We start from the raw sequence: 15,754 nt of genomic DNA, 5'->3' as shown, positions 1-15,754 counted from the left end.
ACTACATCTCCAAGGTGTGCCTTTATATTTGAGGGTTCATTTAGGCTCACAATCCTTTGTTTAGACATTCAGGTATGAGGGATTGGCATGGAAGGACTGGGTTGGGAGGAGATTGTATGAAAGTCAGAGGTAGTGACCTCCATCCACTTTTTTTCTTTCACAGTCTTCTTGAGAATTGCCAACTGATACAGTAAATGAGATGACAGGTGTATGTATATTTAGATGTTGCAAAGATTTCTAAAATTTTAAGTAAAAACAAACTTTATATACATTAAAGTACAATCACGAAGTCACTTTTTTTTTTTTTAATTTTTTTTTCAACGTTTTTTTTTATTTATTTTGGGACAGAGAGAGACAGAGCATGAACGGGGGAGGGGCAGAGAGAGAGGGAGACACAGAATCGGAAACAGGCTCCAGGCTCTGAGCCATCAGCCCAGAGCCCGACGCGGGGCTCGAACTCACGGACCGCGAGATCGTGACCTGGCTGAAGTCGGACGCTTAACCGACTGTGCCACCCAGGCGCCCCAGGAAGTCACTTTTTAATATATGTCTATGAATATGTTATGTCCTTACTAAGGAACACTGAAGATCTTAAAATGTAACAGATAGATAGATAGATAGATAGATAGATAGATAGATGATAGATAGATAGATAGATAGATAGATATAGACAGACAGACATGGATGGATGTATGGATGGATGTTGGGTTGATGGGTGGATGGGTAGATGGATGTATATAATGATAGAGATAAGATACATACTGATTATAGTTTTAACTTCCATACAAAATATTTCGAACATATCCTTAGATATCATTTAGTCAATATTTTTCCAATATTGGCTTAATATCAGTTTTAATTTTTGAGACAGAGAGAGAGAGAGAGAATAGGAGCAGGAGAGAGGGGCAGAAGGAGAGAGATAGATAATCTTAAACAGGCTCCATGCTTACCACAGAGCCCAACATGGGGCTCACTCTCATGCCTGTGAGATCATGACCTGAGCAGAAACCAAGTCAGACACTTAACCCACTGAGTCACCCAGGTGCCCCCATATCAATTTTTTAAGTATTCTTAGTCTCTTGACCTTCCTTCCCTCCCTATAATCACTCACTTGAAGTTCATCATTCCCGTGCACATCTTTAATGCCTTAAATATATTTTCCACAAATTCTTGTTTCCATAAAATATATGAGAGTTGGCTTTGAAGGTGTTAAATCTTATATAAATTGTATCATACATTTTTGAGATCTATCCACATGCATTCATGAACTCTGTTCATTCTTATAAACTGCCGTATAATATTTACATTTTATAAATATTCCACGACTTTAAAATTGCTTTTCTTATTGATGAACATACAGGATTTTTCCAATTTCTTGCTATTACAAACAACAGTGTTATAAGTAGTATTATAGTAGTATAAACAACAGTGTTATAAGTAGTATTATAAGTATTATATTATATATACTTATATAAGTAGTATTATAATACTATAGTATTTTAGTAGTATTATATAGTAGTATCTCTCCTTGTACATATGAGCACAAATCTTCTACTGATACACACATAGTTAGAAGTAAAATTACTATACCCTAGAGCATGCAAAATTTTGACTTATTGGAGGATACAAAATTATTTTCCAAAGTGGCTGTACCGATTTTACCCCCACCAGTAAGGCAAATGAGTTCGAGGCTCCACATTCTGACCCAAACTTGTCAGATCTTTACATTTTTGCCAATTGAAGAGTATGAAATGGTACCTCAGGTTTTACTTTGAACTCTCTGATGACTAGTGAGATGGATTGTTCTTCATATGTTCAGTGCCCACCCATCCTTCCTACCCTGCAACTTGTCTGCTCATATCCTGTGTCATTTTCCTAGCAAGTTTCTAGTCTTCAGCTTATTGCTTTCAAGGAGTTTGAATGTATTCTGGATACTAATCATCCACAGGTTATATGTTTTCCAAAAACCTCTCAGTCCATGGTTTGTCTTTTCATTTGTTTACGAATGGAAGTTCCTTTCACATGTAGTCATTTTGATGTGCATTTTCTTCCATGGTTTGTGTTGTTTATGTCTTATTATTTAAAATCCCAACCCACACTGAGGTTAGATATTCTCCAATGTTTTTATTTCAGATTTGAAAATTTATGCCACTAGTCTACCTGGAATGCATTTTTATGTATGGTGTGAAGTAGGGAGGCTAATTTTAATTTCTTGCATATGAGTCTCCAATTGTCCCACACCATTTATTGAAGAGTCCATCATTTCCCATTTGACATACAATGCAACCTTGCCATAAATTGTTTCCATTATGCATGATTTTGTTTCTGGGTTACCAACTTTGTGTGTTTATAAATCAATGTTTTGCCCTTGAGCTAATTTCACACTGCTTTAATTACTATGGCTACAAAATTAGTCTTGAAAGTATGTCTGCTACCTTCTTCTTCAAAATTGTCTTCTCCATTCTTAGATATATAGTTTTCCAAATGGCTTAATTATCTTAAGTGTAAAACATTTTTGCAATTGGGTTGCAGTTAGATTGCATTTGTAGATTAACTTCTTGGAAACTGACATTGTTAGAGTAAGTCTTTCCATTTATACAAATGGTAACTCTATTTATTTACATTTTCTTTAATGTCTTTTGAGAAAGATGTACATTTTTCCATGAAGATCTTATGTATACTTTGTTGAGTTTATTTCCAAGGACCATAGAGTTGTTTTGTTTTGTGTGGAATTTTTGGCAGCTACAAATAATACATTAATTAAACTTTGTTGGTTTTTAAAAGAAACTCATGTTCACACATAGATATTTTATTCAGAAGCTTTGTTGAAGTCTCTAATTTTAATACTCTTCCAATGGGTTTGGGATTTTGACGTAAAAAAATCATATCATCTGAAAACAACATTTTGAGAACTTCTTTCTAATCGTTATTCATTTTTTTCCCTTTTTTCAGCCTTACTGCAATACCTTAGACTTCCATCCGAAACAGTTACACAAAGTTCACAAATGGAAAAAAATTAAAGCATTTAGGCAAGCATGCACACTTAGATTATTAAATTATGGCAAAAAGTAAGGATGTGTTAACCAAAAAGTTGGAATGGTGGTTATCTTTAGGGAAAAGAGAGAGTTTTCATTGGAAAGGCAGCTGGGGACTTGTAGGGGTAGAAGAATACTGGGTGGGGGGTTATGCAAGGTTTTGAATTACAGTAATTCATCAATCTTACACTTTCCTTCACGCAGTTTTTCTATATGTGTTATACTTTAAAATTTTTTAAATCTTTTTAAATTGTTTAAGAATGAATGGGATACCATTTTGTTTTCACATACTCCAGAACAGTTGGCCAAATGTTGGTATGATCTGGTCCTTATGGAGAACAGAGTGAAAAAACAGTTGTAAATTCTTCGAACTTGGTGGATTTTTTTCAATACATGGGGTTTTGATTTCTGAGTTTCTTTAATGATTATAATTCACTCACATGTTCCATTTCTTATTAAATCACTTGGTTATATTTTCACAAAAATTAGTTTGCTTTGTTTTCCATTGAATAAATTAGTTCATAATCTTCTCATATTTTCAATCTGTCATATCCATACTTTTGTCCATTTTTTTCATTGCTAATATTATTTATTCTACACCCTTTGAAGGTGATTTTTATTTTCCTCTTTGTACTTCATTTTGTACTGTTTAAGTTTCTTACAAAAAAATCACGTATTGCTTTTATAATCCATAACAGCCTAAGAAGCCTACTTCAGCTTTGGGAGGGGAAAGTCAGGCATCTGGCATTCTTTCACAACGTGAAGCAGCATCTCATGAGGCACCCACTTCACCCTAGTGTCCTAATTAAATATCCAGCACGTCACAAGTCGGGTCTGTGAAAGTGTCCCGTGGTACAGGAAAATGGATGTCACATGGCACTTTTGGAAATACAAACGATGCGTGTCTAGGAATGATTGTCAAAGCAAATGGATTCCCCTTCACATTTGCATCTTGCCCTAGAGAAGCCCCAACCTTGTGTTGTCTCCAGGACGAGAAGTGTGTTTACCTCAAGTGTTCACTCTCTTGGTCTCCCCCAAATGAGTATTTCATTGTCTCTGGGACCACTGTCTACTAGAATTAAATTTTTGGCAACAGCCTTAGAAAGGTCACTTCCATCAATGGAAGAAAGTAGACTAAGCTATTTCCACCAAACCCTAATGTTCTGAGGGATTGTTGGAATGCAACATATAGGAAAAGTATTTCATTTTCTTTTTTTTTTATTTTCAATTTTTTATTTAAATTCTCATTAGTTAACATACAGTGTGGTATTGATTTCAGGATTAGAACTCAGTGATTCATCACTTACATAGGACACCCAGTACGCATCCCAACAAATGCCCTCCTTAATCCCCATCACCATCTAGCCCATCCCCCACCCTCCTCCCTCCATCAACCCTCTGTTTGTTCAAGCAGGAGTCATCTGTGGCTCAACTATGACTTCACATGTGCCATGCCCCTTTAGTTGCATCTTAAGCTTTTATTTTAGATAGAAGTACCACATCATCTCGATTTAGCTTTACCTTGTATTTTAAGCTATAGAGTGTAATAAGTGAAAACGTCATCCTCATAGGTCAGTGTTTACCCATTTCCTTTCCACTTCTCAAAGGCAGACAGGCTCTCCAACTCATAATCCCATTCCCCCTATGCCACACAGCCTGCAGAGCTGCTAGACTGCAAGGTGATTCTGCAAATGACAGGAGCAGTGATGTATCATTTGTAAGGTTCACAGATTGCTCAAAGAGGACTTATCCCAACGTTTCTGAGGTGAATTCCATCCCAGTCACATACATCTCCCAGAGGTTGACTCTGGCCGAGGATTTCGAGACAGCTCATTCCCCAAACTGAAGCTATTAACTTCTTTGGACACACAGCCGTAAAATGTGCTGTGAGCGAGACTTGGGCACAATTTCCAGTATTCATTTGCCTCTGAAAATAACTTGCCTGATCACATAAACAAAGCACCATTTCTCTGATGGATATTAGTGGTTTAATTGTTTGATTCGAGCCAGGAAGAGACGCGTAATTGCGTTCACTTCCACAAACTCACTGGGGCTGGACATTTGTCGAGACTGCCTACATGTAAAGGATGACATCGGTTTATTACTGTAATCTCTTCCTTTGGCAAACGTTAATGAAGAATGAAGCTTTCTCAGTTCAACATGTCCGCTCTGTGGGCTTTCTTTAGCATGTGATCTCGGTCAGCAAGATCCCCTTCTGAATGACATCCTGGAGGTCACTGTGAAAGTGAACAGCAAAGTTAGGACCAGGACACGACGTCCTCCACTCCCTCAATGCCCAGATGGTTAGAGTAAACACGGTAACCTCAGTGCGATCACAATGCTCTTATCTTTCTAAAATTGAACGTTTTCAGCTGCACCCTGCCTTCCTCATCCACACATTAATGTCTTCCTCTAGATGCGTTCACGGTGTCGCTGCTGAGGAGGAGGGAGAGAATAACGCCACAGCTTTCAATACCATCTGCAGCTGGTTGCTATATATATACACCGGATTTCCGATCCCAGGATGGGCACAACTGATTTCCTTTCATACGGAACAAATTCTCTAAGATTCCAATACGGCAAGTGGAAAACAGAGTTATGAACCCATTTTTAATTCACAGGGAGTTTCAATTTCCTCACTGACACTTGTCCGGAACTTTAATTTGAGCTCTGAAAATTTAGGCATATCTTCAAGTTAAATAGACATTGAAGGTTGAAAACACGGCAATTACTGTTGAATCATAGGCAAATTTTATTACAGACTGCAGTAGAGTAAATGTTGTAGAGACAGGTAATAATTTGTACCTGCTATGTACTCAGTAAATATTTGTCGTCCTGGATTTAATAACCTGAGAAGGAGCCTGAATAAAGGCAGCTCTCTTCACTCCATCACAGCTGTGGCTTCTCCTGTATTTCTCAGAATTGGACCCCGTCCTCTACCAGACTTTCTAAGGGCATACATTAGCTCCACAAGGAATTTCTAGTCTCGTTACCATGTGATTTGTCATATTGCACCAATGGGACAGTAAGAACACAGTTATCTACCTGAGGCTGAATTCCTGGTGGCCTTGATTTATGATTCAGAACTCTCAGGGAATATTTTCCCGGAAAATGAACCCTGTTAATGTGTCTGGTGGCAGGAGAGGGGAGAGGGAGTGTGCAGACACAATATATGTTTGTGCAGTGAGAGCTGCGTTATGTGTTTGTCATTCCAAGTTACTCAGTCTGCAGTTTCCTCTACCTCCCATCAAATCTACACAGAGATGACCTCTGCCATGTTGCACTGTGCTTGTACTACACCACAGGCTTTTACTCACATCACTCATTTATTTCTTCGGGGAACTAACTCCATTCTGGGTTATACACAGCATGTAGATTCCCACCATCCAGAAAGCACCCGACTGTCCACTGGGAGAGCGGCGTATATTCATTGTGGAATGACTGAGTGAGCATTTACGTTTTGGCATCAGGCACCTGGAATGTTTACTTCCAGCCTTCTCCACCCAACGAGGCAGCGTATGCCCCAGCCCAGGGTGGCCCACCGGGGCAGCCAGGGCCCCTCCATCAGGCTGCGAACAGGTCAGTAGACTCCTTGGCTCAGACAGATCCTAAGAGATCCCCTGGCTAGGTTGTGCATGTTTGGAAGACAAGGAAGGACAGGAATATCCCCTGTATATACAGAACAATGTCTCCCATGTACTATTAGCTGAGTGAGTGAAGGTTTTGTGAGTGAATGAATGAATGGATTAATGAATGAATATGTCTTAGAGTCCTTCTGCTAACAGCAGTTTCTCAGGGGGAAATGTACAAATATTACCTGATGGATTCGGGGCAGATACGAGAAGGAAAAGTCTTCCTGTCCTAACCAAATATTAGTACATAGAACTCTGACATCTGGTTATGACTTTCAAGAGGGACTTTGTATGTCTATTCAGTGAGCACTTGCTGAGTCTCATGAGTCAGAACAATGAACAAAAAGACGCACTGGCCATGCCTCCGAGTGCAAATCATCTGTTCCAAGCCTCTACTTCTCTTTTCTTGGGCCTTCTTAGGACTGTCCCATGCTGGGTCTCCCCAGTGCTCCCTCACCCCCAATCTTCTTGACCATTACCCTCTCCACCTGCCCTCACCCTATCCTTGAATTAAGAAAGTTATTTCCTGGGACGCCCAGGTAGCTCAGTTGGTTAAGCATCCAACTCTTGATTTCAGCTCAGGTCATGATCTCATGGTTTGTGAGTTCAAGCTCCACTTTGGGCTCTTCATTCAGAGCAAGGAGCCTGATTGGGATTCTCTCTCTCGCTCTCTCTCTGCCCCTTTCCCGCCTGTGCGCTCTCTCTCTCTCTCTCTCTCTCAAAATAAATATAAACAAACTTGGGGAGCCTAGGTGGCTCAGTTGGTTGAGCGTCCAACTTCAGCTCAGGTCATGATCTCACGGTCTGTGAGTTCATGCCCTGTGTCGGGCTCTGTGCTGACAGCTCAGAGCCTCGAGCCTGCTTCAGATTCTGTGTCTCCCTCTCTCTGTGTTCCTCCCCCACTCATGCTCCATCTCTCTCTCTCTTAAAAATAAAGACTAAAAAAAATTTTGTTAATAAATAAATAAAAATAAACTTAAAAAAAAAGAAAAAGAAAGGGTTCTTTCCTGTCCTCTCCTTTGGTTCCTGAGGCTCTAGTGACATGGTCAGCTATGCATGGCTGCCTGGAGACTGGCCAGGACTTCTCCAAGTGGGGTCCTCATCCAGGAGCCAATCAGAAATGCAGATTCATGGCCCCACTTCAGGTGTTGTGAGTCAGAAACTCTGGGAGCAAGGCCCCTGATTCAGACATTAGCCAACACTGTGTGAACCCCCACTCTCATCTAATCCCCCAACACCCTCCTGAGACCCTCCCAGGTGAGCAACGTGGCTCTGGACAAGAAGGACAGCCCCGGAGCACAGGACAAGCCCTCGGGAGGCTGTGTCTCCCAGTGGGGGGCTGTGGTGGGGGACATGAAAAGGTCACTGAGCAGCAAGAGTGATGACAGAGAAAGGAAAGGGTCCAATCAGCAGACAGTGGAGACACTGGGTCAGTCAGGATTCCCCAGAGAAACAGAACCAACAGGAGGCATACTTATGATTAACTTTAGGAAATGGCTCACTCCATTGTGAGGGCTAGTAAGTCCAAAATCCACAGGGCAGGCCCGCAGACCAGAAAGTCAGGTAGGGGGTGATGTGCAGTCTTGAGGCCGAATTCCTTCTCCTGCGGGAAACCTTAGTTTTTACTTTTCAGTGATAGATGAGCCCCACAAAGATAACAGAGGTTAATCTCAACAGACTGTAGGTGTTACCCACCTCTACGAAAGACCTTCATAGCAGCACCTCAGTTAGTACGCAGCCTGGCCCACATGACATGTAAGACTACCCATCACAGACACCAGAGACAGACCTCACTCGCAGTGAGATTTTCTGAGGACTGGGATCGGATAAGACAGTGCAATCTAAGACTGCAATCCCCAGGGGACCAAAGTCCCAGCTGACGCAGAAAACCTGCAGTTTCAGCGTTGAGAGCTCAGCCCAGAGATCACACAGCTAGAGGGTAATGTCAGATAGATCGATTTTGCTGCCCACACGTGTAATTGAGGTCAACAAATAGTTATTGAACAGCTACTAAAGACACAAAATTAGGCACCTTTTCCATCAGTAGCCAGACCTCATCGCCCACCCTTTCATGGCACAGAGCCAGGCCTGGGTGAGCTGGGCGATCGGCTTTCTCAGGTAGTGAGCATATCTTGTCATCTCAGAAACCGCAGTACCCAGTTCAGGGCTCTGGGCTGAACAGGTGCACAATCAGTGTTTGCTGAATTTCATTCTTAGGATCACTGGTCATTGTTAAGGAGGAAAAAGGTTTCCTTGCTGTGGTTTAGAATGAGTGCCATAAGGTACGAGCAAGAACTTGAACTTGAATGTAAAGTATTTGCTGGAGCTCAAGGAGAAAGGACATGGCTAAACACCCCCGAGCTCACACTGAAGTCTGAAACACAGAGTTTACTTTCATCGGCTACACAGTAATCTCACCCCTTTCACGGAATCCAACATATTTCAAGCCCTTGAAGGCAATCCTCAGTTTTCTGTTCAGGTTTCAAGCCCACACAGAATATGAAGGGAACAACTTCCTCACCTAGCCCAGCATCTACAGATTGGCGGGGATGATGCTGTACACAGAAGTAATGCTCTCTGTTGCTGTTAGGTTTTTAACATAAATCATAGTGATTAAAATGCATGGCTATACTTCCTAATTTAATAATACCCTTGAGGAATAAATGTAAATGGTAACATAAATCCATGAGATTACATTACGCGCTCTGCCTCCAGAATGAAACTCGTAACCTTTTCCTATTACCATGTGGAAGGTTTCCAATTTTGCTCCCCTGCCCCATCTCCCCCAATGAAACAAAGTTCTGCCATCTGGGGACTTTTTCTATGGAGAGTTTTGAGGATCTCTGTAAAAAAAAAAAAAAGTTATAAATGTACCATAATTATCTCCTTGTGAAAAGAGAGAAGAGCCTACAATTTATGGTCGGGCATCACGCGGCCCTATTTTAGCTGCACACACAGCGTGTAGTAAATAGAAACATCAGCATAGCCGTTTTAGAGGGCTGCTTCAGAAACAAATTTCTCTTGCATGACCACTCATTCCACTTGAGCAGAACAAATAATAGGGCAAGTTAGCAATTTAGTTGTGGAACAGTAGCCAACAGAATCTTATTACAGAAAGAAAGTATCGTGTTCTGGGAAGATGGGTACCCAGGGTTTATAAATCTGTAAGGGATACCACTTAGTATCTCATTCCATGACATCTGCGATTTCTCGTGCCCTAATCAAAGGCAAGAAATCAGTACATGTTGGAAAAGCACAGGAACCAGGGGCAACAGAAGACTACTGGGGTGTGGGCCGGATGTGAATAAAAGATCAAATAATTTTTATTGCAGGCTCCAGAGTCTAGTTACATCAGAATTTTACAGAGCTCATGCAGCCCCAAACTAAATTTCAGATTTTTAAATATTTTATTACATTATAGCGACATTAATAGGATTGCACATAAAATGTACTCATAATTTCGTGACTTCAACAAATCAAATTGCATACATTCATCCATTTTTCTATCTAGTTCCTGTTACAAAAAAATAGATAATTTTTGCTTAGCTTAAAGCACACTGCAGTGTGCTTTTAAAATCGATTCAGAATGTTTTTAACCCCACCATTTTGACCCTGAGGATGTGTAGTCTCTATTTATCAATAAAAACATTTTCCTCAGAATTACAGCAACATTAAATGCCATTAAAGCAACACAAACCTCTGATGGGCTCTCTGGATACCTAAGTGAACTGTGCACAGTGTTTCCTTTTTCATAGCACCAATCCCTTTCCACGTAAATTTCACAACACAAATCTGATTCATTGATTTTTTTGGTCCCTATCAAATTTTACAAATTAACATTTTTGCCACTAAGCATTTTCTTAACTGCTCATTATTTCTTCCAGGTCTAATGCTTTTACGTGAAGTTTCAGCTACCATCGGTCTTATTTTGTGCTTACTATTCGCACCAAGTCTAAATTTTCCTAAGAATGTATGCAACCAAAACATCACTGAAGCTAAGATAGTAGGGTCCAAACATCTACGTTATTTATACATACATTACATAATAAGACTTTTGTTTTTCACAGCTATAATCATCCAGGATGGACTAAAATCCCCCAAATGGATATTAACAGAGATTCCTACACCAGGTTCCTCAGTGGATGTTTTAGGACCTGCCTCAGCTTCGCTCTGAAAACAACAGACGTGAGGGGCACCCAGGGGGCTCAGTCGGTTAAGCATCTGACTCTTGGTTTCATCTCAGGACATGATCTCACGGTTCGTGAGTTTGAGCCCTGCCTTGGGCTCTGCATTGATAGTGCAGATCCTGCTTTAGATTCTGTCTGTCCCTCTCTCTCTACACCTCCCAGGCGTCTGTCTCAAAATAAATAAATAAACTTCAAAAAAAAAAAAAGAACAGAGGTGGAGCCAACTAGGATCAGACACACACTGTGTGCCTCCAGTCTGAGGCACTATGGCCCAAAGTCACCTTTTTTTTTTTTTTTTTTTGACAGTATTTAGAGGCACGTGTTGGCACAACATGGAGAGGAATACTTGGCTAGAGTTATCAAAGGAAGGAGTGTGCTTCCTAACAAGTGAAGGTCCTATTTCTAAAAGAATAAAAGAAAGGGGGGCGCCTGGGTGGCGCAGTCAGTTAAGCGTCCGACTTCAGCCAGGTCACGATCTCGCGGTCCGTGAGTTCGAGCCCCGCGTCGGGCTCTGGGCTGATGGCTCGGAGCCTGGAGCCTGTTTCCGATTCTGTGTCTCCCTCTCTCTCTGCCCCTCCCCCGTTCATGCTCTGTCTCTCTCTGTCCCAAAAATAAATAAACGTTGAAAAAAAAATATTTATAAAAAAAAGAATAAAAGAAAGGAATTTGAATTGAGTCCCCACTGGAAATGCTACCAAGTGGAAGTACTACCCATGTTGTCTTGTCTTTTAATTGTGGTGAGAACACTTAGATCTACCCTCTTAACAAATGTTTAAGTGTATGATACCGTTAACTATAGACACTGTGTTGTACAGAGCTCTCCAGTTTATTCATCTTGTATAACTGGAATTTTATACCCACTGAACAACTCCCCTCTGCCATCGCCCCAGCCCCTGGAAGCCACTGTTCCATCTCTAGTCCCATGAGCTTGACTGTTTTAGACACTTCCTATAAGTGGAATCATCAGGATTTGTCCTTTAAAAAAAATTTTTTTTTAACGTTTTTATTTTATTTTTGAGACAGAGAGAGACAGAGCATGAAGGAGGGAGGGGCAGAGAGAGAAGGAGACACAGAATCGGAAGCAGGCTCCAGGCTCTGAGCCATCAGCCCAGAGCCCGACGCGGGGCTCGAACTCACGGACCGTGAGATCGTGACCTGAGCTGAAGTCGGATGCTTAACCGACTGCGCCACCCAGGCGCCCCAGGATTTGTCCTTTTATGACTGGCTTACTTCACTTAGCATAGTGTCTCCAACGTTCACCCATGTACAGCAGGTTTTCCTCCTGTTTTAAGACTGAAAAATATTCCATTTTATGTATACACCACATTTTCTCTTTCCATTCATCTGTCTGTGGATATTTAGGTTATGTCCATACCTTGGGTGTTATGAGTAACGAACATGGAGGGGGTCAAAACCTCTTCGAGATCCTGATGTCAATTCCTTTGCATGTCTACCCAAAGTGGGATTATGATAGCTCTGGAGCATATGGAGGTTCTATTTTTAATTTTTTGAGGACCCTCTATACTGTTTTCCACAGTGGCTGCACCATTTTTATTCCTACCAACAGTGCCCAAGACTCCCGCTTTCTCCACATCTTCGCCAACACTTGCTATCTTCTGTTTTTTTTCATTTTAGCCATCCTTGCAGGTGTGAGATAAGACCTCCCTGTGGCTTTGATTTGCATTTCCCTAGTGATTGGTGCTATCGACTCCCTTTTCATACACCTGCTGGCCATACGTCTATCAAGTCTTTTGCCCATTTCTCAAATCATGTTATTTTTGCTATTGAGTTGTAGGATGGCCTATTGTCTTCCAGAAGCCTTCTTACGTTGCTTTAGACACTGAGGTCTATAATCTCCCTGGAATGTGTTTTCTGGGAGTGGTGTCTTTCTTCCAGACAGTGATCTAGTTGTGCAACATCATCCGTTAAAACCCACCCTTCTCCCCACTGCCCCCATGTCACTGCCCTGATATCATACAACACGTGTCTGTGTCTGTTTCTGAGCTCTGCATTCTGCTCCAAAGTCTCTTCTTGTCTTGCACCAAGGAGCACTCACATGCCTTCTGTGGCTCCTACCAAGTCTTCCTACACAGTAGAGCAGGCCCTGCCTCCTGGTGCTTCTTTAAAGTGGTTACTCCCAGTTGTTTACATTAATACATATCAGTTTCTGTGATTTAAAGCAGAATTCTTTTAATGTTTTCTTCCCTATTAGGCAGAATTGGCTTTGTACACATGTTTATTTATGTTATGCTAAATACTCACTTAACATTCTTTTTCTCAAGTGTTAAATGTTCATGAAGGTCCTCCCATCTGGGGGACCACAGAACATGTGAGCATATGCAGCACAGTTAGGCACGGGCTTTAAAGACCAGGGAACCCTAGCTCTGTTACCAGATGTGAATCTCAGGGCATTTAACCTCTCTGAACCTCAGCTCCTCATTGTAAAATGTTGTTAGCACACCACCTACCCCATGGGGTTTTTAAAGATTTTAAAGATACAGGTAAAGCCTGTTACACAGTGCCCAGCACACAATCAGCTCTCAGTTTTTAAAAATGAAAGTTATTGCTTCATGGTGAATTTCTCGCTTTCTCTCCAGCCAACAGCAAGCCAGTAGAGATCAAAGGTGTTTCATCTCAAGTGGATGGGCACTTTTCTGAGTTAGACACATAGAAAGGAATATATTTTTTACACCCATTTCACTGTGACTCAATCATATGACTATATGTCAACCAGGGAACAAACATTTGCCTTTGGGGCAATTCCCAGAGTTCATTTCATAACCCCCCAGAGGCCAGAAGGTAAAGTGAGAGGGGTACCCAAGGCCAGCTGTCCAAGCTAGGGCTGAAGCAGTTAGGTAAGACACACGCACAGGTAAACCCGACCACTGCACATTTCTCACAGCACACATTCATCCCTGTGCGTCGCGTTCAGGAAGAAAAGACAATTTCGCGTGCACCTGAAATGACGGATGTGTGAGCCTGAGTGCTGGCCCAAGTACCTTTGTTTCTCCTGTTCTGCGGGGCCCATCGCTGTTTATAGCTGTGCCCACACTAGCCCTTTCCTCCAGGACCTTCCCGGGGGGCAGGGCAGGTGGCTTTCAGCCCCCGTGGCTTCTGCAGCCCAGGTCTTGTGTAATGGAAGTGCAGAGAAAATCCAGATGTCTGTTATTCCTTGAAGCCGCTGGACGCTACAAAACAATTCAACCACGCTGAAGCTGGATGACGGAACATCCCACATTCGACGTACCCTGGTGTGCGGGACCCACACTTCAACATCCAGCTTTGGAAGATTTTCTCACGTGAACATTTTCTTTCTGCAGGGGTTACTGTCATTGGACTTGTGAGAGCTGAATGACAAGGACACGGCAGTCAAGCCACACATAAAAACCACCTGGCTGGTCAGATCTCTGGTCTGATTTTAAATCAGGCACGATTTTACATCTGGAGTACACTTGAAATAAAAATATGTCCCCCCTTATTCTACACTAGTGGTAGGCATAATTAAGTTTGCACCTGTTACTTTTCTTGAATTGATTTAGCTCCGTGAGCCTCGATCCTCTCGTGGTATTTAAGACATCCAGCCTGATTCCTCTTGCTTTTCAGACAAAAGGCTTCCTCTCAGACAAAGGCGTATGATCACGAAATGCTTTCATCTTATGTGTCTGACAATTTAATGTCACTACATATAATACTAAGATGGCCAGTCCCTGAAAAGGTTTATTACTTATGTTGGGCATGATGTGGGAGATTTATGACACATACTAGTATGTCTTAACTCTTGAGAAATGTCTCCACTTCGCCCATTGTTGATTCCTACAGCCATGAGGTCAGATCGAACAAAGTGGGCACCTGCAGCAGGGCGGGTGGGGAGGGCTCCTGGTGAGGGAGGAAGCATGTACGGAGGGTGGTGAGGACATCCACGCCAAGGAGAGGCTGTAAGCGGTTGGTTTTGCCGTGGTCTGGGGCTTTTCTTAATGCTGCGGTGATCCCCTTCCTGAGCGACTGGTTAAGTCCACATCCCACCCACTTCCTTTACCAGAAGGGCTCTCACCCTCCGGTGCCACAATGCACCTGCCCGAGTGGCCCCGGTCCAGGAACCAGATAAACAGGGACTGCCCCTGTGTAGATGATTATTCGAATGTGCCAGTCCATGAGGAGCCTTCCAAACCTAGCTATCCCTACCCTGCTTTTCATTCAAAAGATGCCTTTCCGGCTCCAGCTTGTTGTCACCCTGTCCCCAGGTACAGCTCCCCGCAGGGCCCTGCCCGGCAGCCCTCCCTCACGCCGAGTGGCCTTTTACCTATCTGAGCATCAGTATGCTGTGTCCCAGAATCAAGAGACCCTGAAATCTTATCAACTGGTGGCCATACCATGATGCCTCTGGACCCACGTGGGGAGAGGGGGCCGCCGAGGCATGGCGTGTCGGGGCCTGGCAGAGCATGCAGTCAGTGTGAGAAGGAGGCATCTGGCCAGAGGGCAGCAACAGAGAATGGGCTCAAGTGCTGTCATTCCAGGGGCGCCCGGGGGCGGGGTGGGGGGGGCTCAGTCAGCTAAGTGTGTGACTCTTGATTTCAGCTCAGGACATGATCTCACAGTTAATGAGTTCGAGCCCTGCATCAGGGCTCTGTGCTCTCTCCCTCGCGCTCTCTCAAAAATAAATGAACATTTGGGGCGCCTGGGTGGCGCAGTCGGTTAAAGCGTCCGACTTCAGCCAGGTCACGATCTCGTGGTCCGTGAGTTCGAGCCCCGCGTCGGGCTCTGGGCTGATGGCTCAGAGCCTGGAGCCTGTTTCCGATTCTGTGTCTCCCTCTCTCTCTGCCCCTCCCCTGTTCATGCTCTGTCTCTCTCTGTCCCAAAAATAAATAAAAATAAATAAATAAATAAATAAATAAATAAATAA

This window comes from Lynx canadensis, chromosome D3, assembly GCF_007474595.2.
Source record: "Lynx canadensis isolate LIC74 chromosome D3, mLynCan4.pri.v2, whole genome shotgun sequence".
NCBI lineage: Eukaryota > Metazoa > Chordata > Mammalia > Carnivora > Felidae > Lynx > Lynx canadensis.
This window is presented reverse-complemented; position numbering follows the sequence as displayed.